This window comes from Equus przewalskii, chromosome 12 (assembly GCF_037783145.1).
Source record: "Equus przewalskii isolate Varuska chromosome 12, EquPr2, whole genome shotgun sequence".
Classification (NCBI taxonomy): Eukaryota; Metazoa; Chordata; class Mammalia; order Perissodactyla; family Equidae; genus Equus; species Equus przewalskii.
The window spans coordinates 36,724,998-36,739,052 of record NC_091842.1 but is presented as its reverse complement, the minus strand read 5'-3'; the positions used below and the strand labels follow the sequence as shown (position 1 = coordinate 36,739,052).

Genomic DNA, 14,055 nt, shown 5'->3' with positions numbered 1-14,055 from the left:
ATATAGTATACAATGATTTACAATTTGTTCTTTTTTCTTTTTTTAATAATTTTTTTTTTTTGAGGAAGGTTAGCTCTGAGCTAAGATCTGCTGCCAATCCTCCTCTTTTTGCTGAGGAAGGCTGGCCCTGAGCTAACATCCGTGCCCATCTTCCTCTACTTTATGTGTGGGGTGCCTGCCACAGCATGGCTTGCCAAGTGGTGCTGTGTCCGCACCCGAGATTCGAACCAGAGAACCCCAGGCTGCCGAAGCAGAACGTGTGCACTTAACCCCTGCACCACTGGGCCGGCCCCCTGTTCTCATAATTTAACAGAGTATTTAGGACTTTTTCCCAAGTTGGTACGGATACATCAACATCATTCTCTTTGATTACTGTATAGCAATGCTTCAACTGATGTGTGAGTTCCCATCCATTTATATGTAGTTATGGGTGGAAATAAAGTATAAGAAGAGAAGCAGGTGTAGTTCTGGAGAATACAACTAATTAAGAGGCGGGCAGAAGTTATCCCTGATGACTGGTTTGAGAATAAAAGGACAGAGAGACAGGACCTATCCGGGGCAGAAGGGTTGATGGAAACCAAGAGATAGACGTTTCAAGAAGGACCACCGGGAAGAGATATGGAGAGGTCAAGTAAGAGGCCTTCTGGAAGCTAGTATCTAGATTTAATAACTAAAAAGATGACCTCTCATCCAGGAAATAAATAGAAAGGCATCAGAATTAACGTGGGTTGAGGATTAAATGGGAGGCGAGGCAATAGAGGCCGTGAATGTTGACTTACTCCTCTTTCTAGAATCCTACAGAATCTTTACATGCCGGGGTCCCGCCCCGGCGGAGTCCAGGTTCCTGAGGGATGGACGGCGTCGGCGCGATGAGGGAGGGGGAAAATAAAGGGGACGTGAGACTTGGGTTGGTGTTAGCAAGTCCGACTTTACTGTGCACAAGTGTCGTTTATATATTTTTCAGGATTAGTACAGAAATAGTTTTACAAATATTCTCAGAGAGATAAGGAAGTAAGAAACGAGCACAAGAATATTTATTAGCATTCCATTCTATAGAGCATAAGGTTAATGATCGTCTTCTCTGCAATTAACTAGTGTTTGTTGTCTCTAAGCTAAAGGAGATAGGTACCTAGGCGTCTGTTGTAATTCATGGTAAAGTTAAATCAAAGAGAGAAGGTCCAGGCCTCCGGACAGGGCAGCAGCCCGTCTGGTTACATCCTGGTGGAGCCATCCCTGCCTCCCTCAATCATTTACGCCATTAGTGTAGATGGTTAATGGGAACAAAAGGTGACTCCAGGGTGTCTTATCCCCAGGGCTATCTGCATTCTCAGCGGGCAGTTAAACATCTTTACTTTTTCGCGCCCTTTAGGGGGTGGAAGCATTCCTTTGTCTTTTAGATTGTAGAGCTAACGGTCCCTTAAGTACACTGCCGGAGAAAGTATCATATTGTTAGTAAAGTAAAGGGCTGAAAAGCTAAGCTAAACTATAAATCTTCAAGAATAAAAAAGAGAAATAAGTATACACATAACCTTGATAGAAAGCATGCATATAATTCAGAAAATATCGGGGGTGTTGGCCGGCCATTCTTCACCGAGGGGCATTCTTGCACCCCTCGGCCCTTCTACTCACCAATTATTTATTATTTATTGCTTTTAGGAGAAAACCTCTATAACATTTTAACAGAAAGCAGAAGGTCAAGAATAATATATAGATACTTCTTGATCATCCAATTAACCAGCAAACTTAGAAGGACGATGCATATGTATATTTAGACAAAGAACTGGAGGGAGAAGGAAACATTAACCAGATGGAGGCCATAAACCTAATTCGACATCTTATCTGGGCAGGATTCCTTTCTGATTGTCTCACATGGGACTGTGTGCTCCTCCATTAATTAACTGAAAAATATCTTGAAAGTTACCTGCAGGTGGTCACATTCTCTTACTGTATCTAATTTTCCCGGGAGGTAGTGCCTCCCAAGCAGCCACCCAAAGGAGTGAAAACTGGAGGTTAAGAAAGGAAAAGGAATGAAGGGCAGTTAAAAGCAGCACAGGTTTCAGAACTATGTGAGGGGCTGGCCGGTTATTCTTCACCAAGGGGCGACCCTGCACCCCTCAGCGTTAATCGGCTGGACCCTGTCAAACAGCCGATCAAATGATGTAGCCACGGCTCCCAGCATCTCCCCCTTTTTTACTTTTTAAGGCCAACAGATGTAATTCTGCTGAAACCCGACTTATAGAGTTGAATATTAACTTGAGAAAGACTGGAAAAAGGCAAAGACAAATCATTAGAGCACCAATGGTGACAGCAATATTAACAATAAAGGAGCTCCAATTTTTCTCCCCTACAAAAGAGGTCAGAGAGGTGAAAAAGTTGGTGGCCACTTCAGAAGCAGAAAAGGATTCTTCAGCCTGATTAATATTATTAATTTGTCTATGTAAGTCACTAATGTCTAGACTAAAGTCTGAATGGTTCCATATTCCCTGGATATGATTTTTAATTTTCTCCCAGGAGTGTAGAGATTGATTTACCTTAAGAGGAGTCACACAGATCCATCTATAGGACACATGACAACGCAAGGCCAATCTAACCTTCAAATTTGTAAGTTCTTGTCCTATCTGTAATATTGCCTCTTCCAGAGCATTTACCTTTGCCTCCAGTTTTTCGTCTATTATTTCTTGGGTAGTTAGGGCAAGAGTGGTATTCTTAGAAAGATCGTCTACATAAGAGGCAGTATGTATTTGTTTAGTCAGCGCTACAGCAGATACAGTGAGAGAGGTTGCTAATGCAATCAAGGCTGAGATACCCAATATTAAAGCAGAGATAAACCGGCGGGGGCGCTGTAAAAGATCAGTAGCCTGTTTCAAAGTAAGCAATCCAACATCATCATACCAAGGTCCAGACAGATGAACAGGTAGCATGAGATAGGGGGGTTGTTGTAATACGATTACAGCTTGTACCTCTACATCAGGGCTCAAACAATTAGTTAAAAATACAATCTGGACAGGAGATATCATAACGAGAATTATTAAAAGAGATAGACATAGCAAAACTGTGTACAGGAAAGGCCAAGAAAACATAAGGGGCCAGGACACAGGCCTTAACCTTATACAACTGTGATCCTGTTGGTCTAATCAATACAACATTGTGTAAAGCGGCTATGGCCTGGAACAAGTGTGGTTGAATTTTGCCAGAGTCAGTAGAAAGAATAGGAGGGCGGAGGCGAGTGCGGACGGGGAGCCAGACGTTTAGAAGGTTTCTCGCGGAGTGAAAGTCGTCTCATCTGGGCTACTGGGGGAGATTCATCATCTATCTTGACTCGGAAGCTGGGGCTCGTCTGCCTTGGTGGAGGTGGGGGCAGAGGCTGCTTGCGGTACATGTCGAATCAGATGATCAGGAATCCACCAAGGAGATGAAGCGTCCTGTGGAAATATGCAAGCATATCCTCGACCGATAGTTAAGAGAATATCAGGACCTTTCCACTGTCCTGTAAGCAGGTCCTTCCATTTGACCTGTAGTAAAATATTTTGTTTATTATCATTCCAATGTCTCATCATAGGTGACTCACCATGAAAATCTAAATTGAGAAAATTTATCACAAACAGAGCATGACTTAGTAAAAGACGGGGAGAGCTATATTTGAGCTCTCCTCCTTGTAATTTTTCCAATTGTTGTTTTGGGGGGCTCAGATAGGGAGGAAAAGACAAATGTTTCAATTTTGTTTATAAATTGCTGTAAGTCATAGTTCTTTAAGAGAATAGAGAAAAAGATTTTCTTAACTCTGGAAAAAAGCAAAATATTAAAAATCAGTAATATCTCAATTAAAAAGTCATAAAAATTATAATCATCCCTATCAGTTTATTCTGTCCTGTGTAATTGGTTCTTGATCTTAATCTTCTGTCAGCAGTTTGTGAGGTCATCAGTTTCTCTGTTGGAGTTCTGTAATTTTTACCCAGTTTAGTTTTACAATCTGAGCGTTTATTAGAAACCTGTATTCTAGAGTGTTAGAGTCCTTTCCATGAATTTTCCTGAAGATGAGACATATTTGCAAAAGCAAAAAGTAGAGTAAAACAATAACTGACTGTAAACAATAAAAGACTTAAAAATGATGATTGACAGAGAAACTTGGTTATCTCTGTGATATACAACACCTTAAACTAATAATTAGAATTATGGCTGATAGCCAGGATACATCAGAATTTAGGCATGTATATAATTTCTAAAACACTTATATCAGTAACATTTACCCACATACTACCAACCAAGAAAGATTATTATCACTTTATCTGACAATGTTTCCCATGTAACTTTAGACCAAATAAGCCTGATTAGTTTAGAATTAACAAAACAGATTTGTCTTTTAGGTAGAGTTAGAAACCATTTGTTCCCAATAATGATGTTTAGATTACCCACAAGAACTTTGAGACATTAGACAAACAGCTATCATTTAAAGTTATTATGCTGACAAATTTCTAACAGACAACATGAACTTATTTGACTAGGAAACCCAGGCGCTTACTTTAAGCCAATTAAACACAGCTCTTAGTTTTGGCCATATCATCAAGGGTAAAAATATCACACACATTTAGACACACAGACACAGAGCCTTCACACCCATTGTTTTAAAAATCACTGCCATCAATCAGGTAATGAGTCAATCTCCAAGAGAGGGCACCCCACTTGGTTGCCAGGGTGATCAGGCCCGGAAACCAGAGGGGGGGGCGCTCCCAGAGGTGGAGACTATGATATTTTAAAGATTTCTTTGTTTCTCAATTGCAAAGCTCAAAAGGAGCCAAAATGGTCACTGTAACTTTAAGAGAGAGGAAAGAAAAGGGTCCATTATCTTGCAAGTCTCCTGAGCCTAGGGCAGCGTCCTACTTGTTCTGCCTGTGAGATTCCTATAGCAAGGGGTGATGGGGGCGTCCCCCAGCATGTATCTCTTGTCCCGCATGCATCTCTTGTATACCTTCCCTATTATGCCTGGCAGTCATAAGTGCCTGGTGAATGGTTCCCAGGATAAAGGGATAGAGAAAAACAGTGAGGAACTTTCCGCCAGTCTGGGGGACATTCTACCCAATTGCAGCCTGGAGCCATTCTCCCAAGAAGGGGTTCCCATACTCAACCAAAGGTTAGAGTTTGGTACTTTCCTTGAACTGGAGTCCCGATTGGGACTTTTCCCGCAGTTCAGAGTATGGTCAGGTGCCAGAGGGAGGGGTCCCATTCCAGCCTTAGGAAAAGAAACCTTCCACGGGAGTCTTGGAGATTGGCGGCCGTCCTAATGACTTAAGTGGCCGACCCGTGCCCATGTAAAATTTGTCTATTAGAGATAGAGTCAGGAAGGAATGGATTAATTCATTTTCCATCACCCTCAGGCTTAAGGTACTGATTCTCTTCAGGCTGAATGCCACAATTTGCCCCATAGAGTAGCCATGGGCAGCAAACGTGGATTCATACAGCTGTCCGAGAAGGTTCCCGATGGAGCAGTGAATTTAGATCCATCCTTGAAAAAGAGAAAGTCACAAGGAAAAAATAGGGCACTTACCAGAACTTGAGCTCACAAGCCGATGAAGCAAGTCCACCAGAAATGATGCAGGGTTGGTGAGCCGAGGAGTCGAGAGAAAGATTTCCTGGGCTCTCAAGATTTGGTGGCAGTGCTCTTTTATTTAGAGAATAGCGTGGAATAGCATGGGGACAGGACCCATGGGCAGGCAGAGCTGCTGCGTGGTGACAGGACCCACGGCCAGAACTTAACAGGTCTTGCTCTTATAATGTTGCACAAGGAAGTATTCCCAGTTAGACATTTTAAAACATACTTAGGCAAAGTTGATATAACCTCTTTATAAAGAAAATCAGCTTCTAAGTTGTGTTCCCACTATCATCCAGGTTTCCAAATTAACAGTTTCCTCTTCGGGGAACCAGGGACATTGTTCTTGTAAAAATGTAGGAATGTAGAAATCTGTCCCAAAGAGGCTTTTATGTCTCTTTTTTGCAAGCATACATGTTATTATTTCTATACAGAGCCTTCTTTCTTTAGACTCAGTATGGCCCAAAACTTCTCAAAATTCTTAATACTTCTTATTCTTCCTAACCTTATTTCACTCTCCCTTTCCGGAGAGGGACTAAAACTTCTCTATTATTATTATTATTATTATTATTTTTATTTTTTTATTTCACTCTCCCTTTCTAGAGAGGGGCAAAAACTTCTCAATTATTATTATTATTATTATTATTATTTATTTCACTCTCCCTTTCTAGAGAGGGGCAAAAACTTCTCTATTATTATTATTATTATTATTATTATTATTATTATTTTTATTTCACTCTCCCTTTCTAGAGAGGGGCAAGAAACTTCTCAATTATTATTATTATTATTATTATTATTATTATTATTATTTCACTCTCCCTTTCTAGAGAGGGGCAAAAACTTCTCAATTATTATTATTATTATTATTATTATTATTTTATTTTTTATTTCACTCTCCCTTTCTAGAGAGGGGCAAAAACTTCTCAAAGTTCTTAACACCTACTACCCTTCTGTCCTTTCCTCACTCTCCCTTTGGCAGAGAGGGGCTAAAGGGGGCTCTTCTTTCCAGCCCTGGGTAGGATCCTATCCGTCCCGAGAAGTGGGGGGAACTTACCCTTCAGGTCCCTGTTCGGGCGCCACTTGCCGGGGTCCCGCCCCGGCGGAGTCCAGGTTCCTGAGGGATGGACGGCGTCGGCGCGATGAGGGAGGGGGAAAATAAAGGGGATGTGAGACTTGGGTTGGTGTTAGCAAGTCCGACTTTACTGTGCACAAGTGTCGTTTATATATTTTTCAGGATTAGTACAGAAATAGTTTTACAAATATTCTCAGAGAGATAAGGAAGTAAGAAACGAGCACAAGAATATTTATTAGCATTCCATTCTATAGAGCATAAGGTTAATGATCGTCTTCTCTGCAATTAACTAGTGTTTGTTGTCTCTAAACTAAAGGAGATAGGTACCTAGGCGTCTGTTGTAATTCACGGTAAAGTTAAATCAAAGAGAGAAGGTCCAGGCCTCCGGACAGGGCAGCAGCCCGTCTGGTTACATCCTGGTGGAGCCATCCCTGCCTCCCTCAATCATTTACGCCATTAGTGTAGATGGTTAATGGGAACAAAAGGTGACTCCAGGGTGTCTTATCCCCAGGGCTATCTGCATTCTCAGCGGGCAGTTAAACATCTTTACTTTTTCGCGCCCTTTAGGGGGTGGAAGCATTCCTTTGTCTTTTAGATTGTAGAGCTAACGGTCCCTTAAGTACACTGCCGGAGAAAGTATCATATTGTTAGTAAAGTAAAGGGCTGAAAAGCTAAGCTAAACTATAAATCTTCAAGAATAAAAAAGAGAAATAAGTATACACATAACCTTGATAGAAAGCATGCATATAATTCAGAAAATATCGGGGGTGTTGGCCGGCCATTCTTCACCGAGGGGCATTCTTGCACCCCTCGGCCCTTCTACTCACCAATTATTTATTATTTATTGCTTTTAGGAGAAAACCTCTATAACATTTTAACAGAAAGCAGAAGGTCAAGAATAATATATAGATACTTCTTGATCATCCAATTAACCAGCAAACTTAGAAGGACGATGCATATGTATATTTAGACAAAGAACTGGAGGGAGAAGGAAACATTAACCAGATGGAGGCCATAAACCTAATTCGACATCTTATCTGGGCAGGATTCCTTTCTGATTGTCTCACATGGGACTGTGTGCTCCTCCATTAATTAACTGAAAAATATCTTGAAAGTTACCTGCAGGTGGTCACATTCTCTTACTGTATCTAATTTTCCCGGGAGGTAGTGCCTCCCAAGCAGCCACCCAAAGGAGTGAAAACTGGAGGTTAAGAAAGGAAAAGGAATGAAGGGCAGTTAAAAGCAGCACAGGTTTCAGAACTATGTGAGGGGCTGGCCGGTTATTCTTCACCAAGGGGCGACCCTGCACCCCTCAGCGTTAATCGGCTGGACCCTGTCAAACAGCCGATCAAATGATGTAGCCACGGCTCCCAGCATTTACATAACCTTATGTTGTCAAGGATCCTTCAGAAAATGAAACTTAAGGCAGAAAGTGTAATTTAAAAAAAAAAAGATAAAACTGACTATATGAACTTTTATATTTTTTAGGTATTAAAAAATGCACTATAAATGGGGCCAGCCCCGTGGCCTAGTGGTTAACTTCAGCACCCTCTGCTTCAGCAGCCTGGGTTTGGTTCCTGGGCATGGATCTACACTACTTGGCGGTGGCCATGCTATGGCAGCAACCCACATACAAAATAGAGGAAGATTGGCACAGATGTTAACTCTCAGTGAACCTTCCTCAGCAAAAACAAAACAAAACAAAACAAAATTACTTTAAATAGAACCAAAAGACAAAGGCAAATTGGGAATGTCTGCAGCCTACATGGAATCCAGTTGTTTCACTCTCCTATATTAGAGTATAAACATCACAAGGGCAGAGACCACAGGCTCTTGGTTTAACATGTATGTCTAACATCTAACAGAGGGCCTGGCACACGGTAGGCCTTCAACCAGCATCTGTTGAATAAATGAATGGGACTTGAACTCTCAATTTTCAGTTCCCTGGCCTTGCCTTTTCAAAATTCTGGTAGTAATTATATAGAAAGGCAGCACTCTGTCCCATAAAACTGACCTAGATTTACCAACTCAAAATATCATCATAGAGTTGTGGGTGTGACCTTGGACAAGTTAGTTAAGCCTGCTGATCTTGTGTGTGCATCTCAGGATAATTCCAGCCCAAGCTACACATCCAGATCCAGGAAAAGAATATACACCAAAGAGCTTTGAAATTGGAAAACCATGATATTCCTATTTCAAATGATTTTTGATAAAATAAGGTTCCTGTTTTCCATGGTATATGGCATAGATGGGAAAAGTGGTTCTCACAATTTATTGTGAGTGAGAGTCACTGAGGTGCTCATTGATTGCACGTTCCAAAGCTCTATGGGATTTGGCCATTTGTGTTTCTTCAATTAAATTCAGCAGACATTTACTAAGGTGTATACATCCGCGTGTATAGGCGCTGGACAGGATGCCAGGGACACATCAATGAGTAAGATATCCTCTGCACCTTAGGAAGCTCGTAGTCTCATAGGAGTATTGGAACAATAATTAGCACAAATAATTACATCTGTAATTGTAAAATTAGCCCCTCATGACGTGCCTGCTTCTCAAACATTAATGCGCATGAGAATCAGTTAGGGATTTTGCCCCAAATGCAGTTTCTTAGGGTCTATCCAGAGTTTCTCATTCACTGAAGAGGATGAGGGTCCCAGAATCCGTGTTGTAACAAAACTCCCAGTGTTTCGAATGCTGGTACTCCAACGACCACGTCTTGATAACCCTAACAGGCAGAGAGTGTGACTTCCCTCCCAAAAACATCAGCACGTGTCTTTGCTGTTCGGAACGTCGCCCATTCCTCAGAAGGAACACAGGTGGCTGCCTCTTCTTTCCCACTCCGTAGGAAGCTGACTGGACCCAGGCTAATGGGGAGGCAGTTTCTTACCTAGGTTGTTCCCCCCTTCAGAAGTCAGCTTGGGTTTCATCAGTAGCCATGGCATTTCTCTATGGTGTTACGTGCAGAGAAAGGGACTGCTGTAAAGACTAGGAAAGAAGGCAGGCAAGAAAGAAAGCTACATAATGTGAACCATATGCTACTAGAGCCGTGAAGAGCTTCAGAACCAGGCTCACGATTTTACAGAAGAGGAGCCCAGCCAAGGAGGTTTCCTGAACCGCTCAAGTTCACACAGGGAACCAGCTCTGAGGCCAGCTTTTCTGACTCTCTTGTATCTAGAATTCATTGTGTATCGTGTCGTGACTGATGGCCATTGACCAGAAAGCCTGATTCCTTCCATTTCAAATGGAAAAGAAAAATTTCTGGTATTTCATCAAAGAGTCATTGCCCATTGCCCAAGCCGCTGCAGTTAATGAGAAAATTATGGCAGTTTTCTTTGTGAATCCCAGAATCCTGCTTCCTCAATTGCTTCTTTGCTTTAAGCGAGAGGCCAGGAGCCTGACACGGGGAATGTTCCACGTCTGAATTGCTGATGGATTTTAAATTTTGCAGCTGTAGTCTGGTTCTCGTGGTCATCCCCTGATTTTCTTTGTTAGTCCACTGTGTCCATCTTCAGTTCTACTGCAGGGTCCGTTGATGGACTGAACTGTACCACGGGCTTTCCTTTCTTTGTCTCACTTGCTGAATAAAACCCTTTGAGGATGCGTGATATTGATGGCTGAAAGATGGCTGGTGGCCCTGAAGGGGAGGTGCTGGAATTGTAGACCACAGTGAGACGCAGCTTCCTGGCAGTCGTCTTTGTTACTCAAATGATCCTTCTGAGAACCCAGATCTCCAACTTAACAAAAATAACAAATCTGTACTAAGAAACAGTGAATAGGGCAAAACTTCCTTTAGCTCCTCTCTGGAATGGATGCATATCTTGTTTGTTGGGAATTCCTAGAGCGTTTTCCAAATGTATTGCGGACCCAGGGGTCCACCAGGGGGTGAGGGTGACGGATGGGAGAAGCAATCATGTCACATTGAAGAAACAGAATCTGTGACTGGGTAAACTGGTAAAAAAATTAAAAATAAAAAAGGTCTTTTCTTCCTCATAATTTTATTCTACATAGTGAGACACAAGGGGCACTGGAACATATGGAAAGTCTGGGGTTTAATTGTTAAAATTCTATTCAGCCAGGCCACCTCTTTACTGCGATTTGCAGTATTTAGCATTTGTGTGCATTAGGTAATATATTTAACGTTTCTCGCTCCAATCCAATTTGCGGTGTTTGGCAGGAACCCAGTTCCACGGGCACTGGGGGCAGGGAGACCCTGGATCTGCCAGGGTAGCGTATGGAGGCGATATTGCTGTGTTTGATACCACGCTTGCAGGAACACTCCAAAATGCTTGCAAAGCAATTCCACCTCTTCCGCGAAAGTCTCTCAGGGACAAAATTAATGTATCTCATATTGTATTGATTGTAGCCAATAAGTGCCTGAATGATTTGATGTAAGGCGGAGAGATTATGCGGGGAAGAGCCGGCAGAGGCAGCTTTAGAAGAAGTATATGGTTTAATTACCGGCTGAATTTCGCCAATCCACCTCCCCCCTTAGGAATTTAACAAATAGGCCTAAGTGCACTTTAGCTGTTCTTGACATCTGTTGAAATGATATCTGCCTGTGATGAGGGGAGTCTGGGAATTGGGCTCGGGGTATTGGCAGGATCAAGGAGCCACAGGAAGCTCCTCTCCAGTCTGCAAAATTAGAGGGAGGAAAATACTGCATTAGCACTTTAAGGCTAAGCTACGGAGAGCAGAGCTTTATCTAAGAGAATTCCGCCCCCAGTTTAATGAAGCCATCTCCATCTTAAATGCACGGTTAGATATATGAGTCTCTATTCTAGTGATCTTAGAAGCCCAGGTGCTGATCCAAACGCAGAATTGAGCTTAAAACCTGGGGGTTACAGGGGCAGATGCTTATGCACCTGATTGTGAAAACCACTCAGTTATCTCCCTTTGATGGCATGTTATGAATTGTTAGGAAATTCCGTATCTTAGGCAAACAACAGACAACGGGACGACTTTCTCTTTCTTTCTTTTTTTAATGGAAAAAAGAGAATCCAAAACCCAACTAAAACTCGATGTCGACCCCGGCACATGGAAGACTGATGCTGTGAATCTTCTAGTGTTTTGATTACATCAATAATTCAAAGAAAGTACCGTCCACTTCATCTCTTTTATGCCTCTCCACCAGAAAGGATCCTGGTTTTCTTCGGAAAGTCCTACAGCTATCATTTCCCTCAGCTCTTTCTGAAATATGTATTTTGTTATGCTTGAAACATTTGTATATATTACTGACCAAATTACCTGTAAGCCATTTGCTTCGGAGACTGATAAAAATACACTTTAGATGGTAGACACAAGGTGAGATGTTATCAAAACAAAATTCGAAAGTCGACTTGGGTATCTCTTTATTAGTAAACGTTCCTCTTTGGGCATTCAATTCTTGGTTGGTTGGTTTGGTGTATATGTTGGCCATTCTTAGGAAATATATGTGTATAAATATATACATACATATGCATGTGTGCGTATATGTATGTGTATATATATGTATATATGTCACGTAGATGGTATCGGATAATTGTGACTAAAACTCTCCTTGGTTAAGCAGAAAATTAAAAATCCAGAACAAGCATAGTCTGTTAGCTGATACCTGTGATTTAGGCTAATATCTCAATTCACTGTTACGGGCCATTCGCCTACAGTGTAGCTTTTCACAACAGGAATTGGATAAAATGTGATCAATTAATTAGAGGATATGATTTGCATCACTCAAATCTCTATTGACTACAAAGGGACTGTGTGTGTGTGTGTGTTGGAGGTAGTGGTTCTGTTCCTTGTATATGGCAGACTTTGGGAGGAGTTTTGTACTTTATTATTATGACGTGTAATAGACATGATAAGGGTGTTCTAAAACTCTCAAACTAATAATCTTGCTGGTGGAGCAAAGAAGATTTCGAAGTAAAAGCTAGACATGATCACACTTTAGATTGGTTGAGGTTTTATAACTTGGAACATAACTGCTTCTCTCCATCCCCCTATGTTCAAAATTATTAGAACATATATATAGGAAAAATAACCTAGCTCCTGTGGGTCTGAAACTTTCTAACCCCTATCCACTTTTTCCCATTGGAACTATATTTATAGCATAAAACTCTAAACTTCTACACTTACCTTGATAATTGGTCCCCATGTTGATGGCCCTGGGGCATGTTGAAGGACCATCAATGATTCAAGTATGTTCAATTAGTTATAATGTCAAGGGCGTTTTATTGTATCCTAATTCTCTCAAAATCGATTGTGTAGAATACATGGCAGCTTCTGATGAACCATTGCTCTTGGATTTCCTGTGCGTCCTGAATATGAGAGAGTTTGCTCCAACCTCCTGCTTTTAAATGAAAATAAACACAATGGTAATCAGTATTTCCAGTTTAGAATGGCATTGGAATAATATCGGAAATTTTCCAGTTTTATATTGAGACAGCTCTCGTTCTCTATGTGTGTATATATATCTACCTAATAACTACATCTTTCTATTTATTTATCTATCTATCTGTATTTGTTATTTAACAAACAGTTATATAGGGCTTACTCCAGGCACTCTTGTAAATGCTTTAAAAATATTTAACTTATTTAATCACCTAATAACCTTACGATGTAGGCACTATATCCCCATTTTACCCCATGGGGCAAATGACGTATAAAGAGGCTAGTGAACTTGTCCAAGGTCACAGAGCTAGTAAGTGGAGGGCTGGGATTCAGTTTAATTTCAGAGACCCCACTTCCTAGTACTTTGCAATTATTGGGCACTTTCTACACATCAGATATAAGGATTTAATTTTTTTCTCATTTGATCTGCACAACAAACCTATGAATTGATTGTTAGCACCATCCCTATTTTGCAGAATGGAACTCAAAAGCTGAAAGACTAACACATCTTTGATCATATATCCAGAAAGTGATGGAACTGTAGTTTGCATCCAGGCAATTAGACTAGAAAGTTCTCAATATGTTTCGATGAAAACTTCTATATGGTATTGCGGACCTCCTCATCAGTTTTTATACATATATACATACATATCTATATTTCATATATACGTGTATTTATAACAAGTAAAATATAGAGGCATATAAAAAGTGAAAAGGCAGAACATTTGTTGTGTTGACTGTATTTTGTTCTCAAACTCACACCTCTGTAAAGAGGTGCCTTTTCTTACTATTAGTTTGAGTTAAACACCCTCAAAAAATTTCAAGGTGTTTGAAGAGATGGAAAGTATTTTTGAACACAGGAGAAATTTGACCCAACTTCTCTTTCTAATGTAAAGAATAATCTGCAGCCAAAACATGTTTATATTTATTAAAAGAGCATGGTTACGAGTATCAAGTGGCACCAGCCAAACCAGTGACTTCAACGTACAATTGGAGACTGAAGTTGAAAATATGTTGAACTTGTAGGAGAGAA

The 14,055-nt window shown here is 41.0% G+C and overlaps 1 protein-coding gene and 1 long non-coding RNA gene across 26 annotated transcripts in view; one reads left to right on the top strand and one right to left on the bottom strand.

Moving 5' to 3' along the window:
- The window catches only part of RBFOX1 (RNA binding fox-1 homolog 1), a 1,988,870-nt gene that overhangs the window by 1,356,824 nt on the left and 617,991 nt on the right, over positions 1 to 14,055 (top strand). The window lies entirely within an intron of this gene.
- LOC139074787 (uncharacterized) lies at positions 909 to 6,745 on the bottom strand. The gene is made up of 2 exons (XR_011524543.1): positions 6,639 to 6,745; positions 909 to 3,422 (listed from the first exon to the last, which is right to left on the bottom strand). It is a non-coding gene; the product is annotated as an uncharacterized lncRNA (long non-coding RNA).